This window comes from Hevea brasiliensis, chromosome 12 (genome assembly GCF_030052815.1).
Source record: "Hevea brasiliensis isolate MT/VB/25A 57/8 chromosome 12, ASM3005281v1, whole genome shotgun sequence".
Taxonomy (NCBI): Eukaryota; Viridiplantae; Streptophyta; class Magnoliopsida; order Malpighiales; family Euphorbiaceae; genus Hevea; species Hevea brasiliensis.
In genome coordinates this window covers 32,520,580-32,526,228 of record NC_079504.1, presented here as the reverse complement: position 1 = coordinate 32,526,228, position 5,649 = coordinate 32,520,580, and positions in this window count along the sequence as shown.

Genomic DNA, 5,649 nt, shown 5'->3' with positions numbered 1-5,649 from the left:
ACTTGATATTGAATTCCCACCACGGTCCCACCAATGCTCTTGACCTCCTTGAACTTCTTGCAATCCAATATTACATAGTAATCCTTGGCATACCAAGGCGAATTTACAAGAACTTAAATAAATGAAATTACAACCCAAAAATATTACAAACTTAATAATACATGCCCAAAATAAATTAAAATAAAATAATTAATTTACAATCCCAAAGAAACATCAAAGAAATAAATCCAATCACATTGGTCTTTTATAGTCCATGATCATCCATCATGCATATCACTATTTAACAATTAAATAAAACATACATACTTAAATTAAATTGAATATCTCATATTCAACTTAAAAATTCAGATTTGAATATGATTCAAATAAATTTAAAAATTCAGATTTGAATCTCATTCAAACAAATTTAAAAATTCAGATTTGAATCACATTCAAACAACTTTAAAAATTCAGATTTGAATCACATTCAAACATTTTTTAAAAAATCAGATTTGAATCACATTCAAATATTTTTTAAAAAATCAGATCTGAATTTTATTGAATCAATTTTAAAAAATCAGATTTAAATATGATTCAAACAACTTTAAAAATTCAGATTTGAATCACATTCAAACAACTTTTAAAATTCAGATTTGAATCACATTCAAACAATTTTTAAAATTCTGATTTGAATCATAATTTAATTGTGTGATTAAAACTACTAATTAAACACTTTAATTAGTCAAAGAATAGGCCTTAGATCATACAACAATTGCAGAATTAAAAGCCAAACCTTGAACCACCCATGGAACCAATGTTGCCGCCACCAATGGTGGCTTCACCATGTGTGCCGCCACACCTCTTGATCCAACCAGCAATGAATCAATCATCTCATGATCAAATCACACAATTAAATCATATAATCAACAATCTAAATGGCAAATATAGTGGCTCTGATACCAATTGAAGGAACGGAAGCGTGAAAAACACAAGATTATACCATTGAATTCAAAAAAATTTCGCCTAGGGTCACATGCACCATGCAAGATTTATTTTTATCTATTTGATTTCAATGATAAACAACATATTAAAACTCTTTTAATATGTTTTTGGATCTGTATTTGCCATTTAAGATTTTAAAATTAATCAGATTAATTTTAAAACCCTAGATTAAATCAAGAACAATTACACTAACCTCTTGATGCACTGCAGCGTGTCTGCGCCTTTGAGATTCGTCTTCAGGACACCAAATGTTGTCCCTCTAGCTTGTCCACACCAAGAACACCTATGGCAGCCCTTGAACAGCCTCTAAAGCTTTTTCTATTAATTAGAAATTCAAGTTCTGCCTTTTAAGAGATTAGAGATGTAAACAGGACACTAGAAACAATTTCTAGTGTTCTTAATTCAAGAGATTGATGGCTAATCTCTTTGAATTGATGAGAGATGAAGAGAAATAGCTGGAGAGGCTCAAAGTGGCGTGACAAATGAGAGGAGAGGCTGCTGGTTATTTTTTCTTTTCATAACCACACTTAAATAGCTAGGTTAACACATTAAACCCTAGCCACATGTCACCTTTTGATTAGCTCTAGGTTTAAGTGACCCAATCACATTGTGCCAAGTGTCAAACCTATATTTAATCTTGATTTTAATCATCTTACATGATTAAAAAAAAAACATTTGGCAAGCTTATGTGTAATCCCATGTGTCACCATCTCATGGTGCCACGTGTCACACTGTGAAATGACAAAAATGCCCCTGTGTCTTAATTTTGAGTTCTTAACCCAAAATAATTATTTTCTTCTTCTAATTAATTTATATCAAATATAAATTAATTAATTAATCTCTATTAATTAATTTCTCATCAATTAAATTCATATTTAAATACTTTAAATATAAATTTAATTTATACTACACATCCAATAATCTAAATTTGGTTTCAAATCATGCTAGGGACTTTGCAATTTAATTGCAAACCAAACCTATTTAATTAATCAATTAAACTCTTTAATTAATTAATTAAATCATATTTAAATAGGTGATAAGTTGTGTATGTGTAACGATCCGATCCTTCTCCAGTTAGTATTGTCCGCTTTGGCCCATGGGCCTCACGGATTTGTCCCTTGGGAGGTTTCATTCCCAAAAGCGCGCTGACCAGGTGAGGAAGGCTCCCACATATATGGCCCAAATCTTTTCTTCCCGTTTCCGATGTGGGACACGAAGTTTCCACCCCAGTGCGTAGCTGGTTGAACAAGCACGTCCCAACCCCATCCCTGGGTCGTGACAAGCCCACCAACTTCCGCTTGGTGCGTCCTCGCACCACACACCGTACTAGAGGGAGTCCAGCTCTGATACCAAATTGTAACGATCCGATCCTTCTCCAGTTAGTATTGTCCGCTTTGGCCCATGGGCCTCACGGATTTGTCCCTTGGGAGGTTTCATTCCCAAAAGCGCTACGACTGTGTGAGGAAGGCTCCCACATATATGGCCCAAATCTTTTCTTCCCGTTTCCGATGTGGGACACGAAGTTTCCACCCCAGTGCGTAGCTGGTTGAACAAGCACGTCCCAACCCCATCCCTCAATTGGTGAGAGGCGAAGCAAATCCGTGAGTGATAAGGGTTCGAATCCTAGCTCTGCAGAGCGAAGGGATTTAATTTCCACAAAGCGGACAGTACCTTGTGAGTCGCAGGTCCGGCCTCTAGAAGGGTACGCTGGCAAGAAGGCCACCCATAGAGGGGCTTGAGCTGGGGCCCCCTAAGCCGGGGTGTGACAGTATGTGTGTGACTTACTAGGCTCATCACTAATTGGCAATGAGACATGATATCAACTCTTAATATCATCAGAACTCTTTCTTACCATAAATGATTGCTCTAAATCATTTTATGAACCTCATAGACCATGGTTAACACCTAGCATAGCATGCCATGGCCACCCAATTAGTAATAAGATTTACCTTAAATGAACCTATAATCATATGTTACCATGCACTAGAATCTCTCTGTTACAAAATCCTAACTCAAGCTGGAGTCATGGTTTATGTCAAACTCCATTTGCTATGAATATTATATTCTCTTTTAATTCCAGTTCTTGATTAAAAAGATTTTTTCTCATCAGAAACTCTTTTCTGAATAAATCTATCTGTCCTGGCCAGGAACTTGAAACATCAAGAACAATTAAATGAACATAGGATTTTATCTCTATTTACTTAGAGGAACAGATTCCATCTTGATCAACACCTATCTCCATATATAACTAGTAGGAGCCAACACATGCCCATATACCCATACATAGTACAAGTATGAAAGTAGTATCAAACTCAAACTACCTATATACAAGATAACTGTGCTATCTCAGGTCTAAAGATTATATGCACTGATATGATTTATGACAAAACATTGACAAGAGTAAACTCCATGTGCTTGTCATAAGTGTCACCGTTCGCCTACTTATCATTTATAAGTGCCTATCATGTTTGTTATATGGCATGAGACTCACCATTCCATCTTATTTATATCTCATATAAATAACTTGGGAACAAACATGAATACAATCTTTCTGGATAAGTCATGTCCTTATTATGAAGTATCCTCGATTGTGAACCTATTTATGATACTTTGTGCTAGAAATATTGTCACTCATATTCTTATCAACTTAAGAATAATATTTCTAACAAAATATCAATGGACCTTTTCTATTACACATAAATATATTATGTAAACGGAAAAGTGGAAATGCCTTTTATTAATAAAATTATGTACAAGATACATACTAAATGATATGCTCTAGGGCATACTATTTCATACTTGTACTATGTATGGGTATATGGGTGGTGTGGCCCAATTGTAAGTGCACTGGTCATACAAGTAATATAGAAAAGATATCATTCTCACGAAGAGTTGTGATAATGATTGAATTTTTGATATAAAAATTGACTAATTAGAACTATTTTTGAAATTCAAGCAATAGATTGATAGATATTGAAGTGTGAAATCTATATATGCAAAATTAATAATCTGATTAACAATGTGAAGATTCAACTAAATTAGAAGCAAAGTAAAATGAGCAAATTGATATGAGGCAAGAATTAAAATGACAAGTAATTAAATTCGATTAGAAATCAACAATGATAAAAGGGCGATTCCGGAGTTTGGGAATTTATATTCAAGCTATTTTGGGATTTTTAAATTTGTTATTCAATCTTATGGAAATTATGGGTTTTAAGGAGATTAATTCTTAAATCCTTTGATTACTTTGAGTGAGACAAAGAGTGTCATAATCAATCTAATCCTAGTTTCGTATAGTTAAAATTAGTCAAGACCCATTAAGTTCCTTAATTAATCTGTAAATCATCTTAATCCCTAGTCTATTTCTAGATCTAAGTTAATTAAGTCTAATTTCTTGATTATCTATCACAAGGTTTTCTCCTTTCGGTGCTTCAACCATGGATTAAGAACAATATTAAATGGAATCCTATGCTAAGCATGTCATTAAACACACAAGAAATGGATAAAACTTTATTAAAATCACAAAATATCTCAAATATTACATCCTAACTCTAGAATCTATGAAAACTCACTATCCATAATATTTACAAGAAATTCTGAGTAAATATGGAAATAAAACTTAAATCTATGCTAAGAACTCAGAATCCCAATACAAGAAAGGTAGAAAATAGGGAAGAAAAGAAGAAAACTCCAAATCTGGTTCAGAAATGGAGAAGTGACATTTTTCACTGCTCTGTTTTTCTCACTCTTCCTTTGCTACTGCTCTTTCCTTCTTTTTCTCCCCCCTTTCTGAAATGAGATAAGGACATATTTATATCCTCTGACAAGTAGGCCTAAAATGGTGTGTTTGAGGTGAAGTTCACGTGAGAAAATCTTTCTGCTAGCTCATTATGAAGAGTTGCACAAGTTGTGCAAGTTTCTTATGCAGATTCCATGTAAAATTAGTGGCTTCAGGTGCTTCCCGTGATGTTGCATAAGCTATGCAGGTTAGTTGTGCAGTTTTTTTTTAAGTTTTGGAGTCTTTTATAAAACTGCATAAGTTATGCAGTAGCTTATGCAGTTTTTGGCAGGTTTAGGGGCTCTCCTTCATGAAACTGCATAACCAAGGAATGAATCTGCATAAGTTATGCAGTAGCTTATGCAAGCTTCAGCCAAGGTGATTGTCTCCTCCGTGAAGCTGCATAAGCAGAGTGCGAGACTGCATAAGTTATTGTAACACCCTAGGCAAATCCACATCGACAAAACACGGGAGAGATGCTGGGTTTATAAGTTGGTGGTTCATAACTCCTAGTGACGCGTTTTAAAACTGTGAGGGCTTCAGCCCAAAGCGGACAATATCACTAGTGGGCCGGGCCATTACATTTGTGGTATCAGAGCCGCTCCGCGTGCAACCTTGAACGATGGTGGGGCAAACCTCAGCGAGGACGCTGAGTCCCATAAGGGGGGTGGATTGTAACACCCTAGGCAAATCCCACATCGACAAAACACGGGAGAGATGCTGGGTTTATAAGTTAGTGGTTCGTAACTCCTAGTGACGAGTTTTAAAACCGTGAGGGCTTCAGCCCAAAGCGGACAATATCACTAGTGGGCCAGGCCATTACATTTGGCTTGTCACGACCCAGGGATGGGGTTGGGACATGCTTGTTCAACCAGCTACGCACTGGGGTG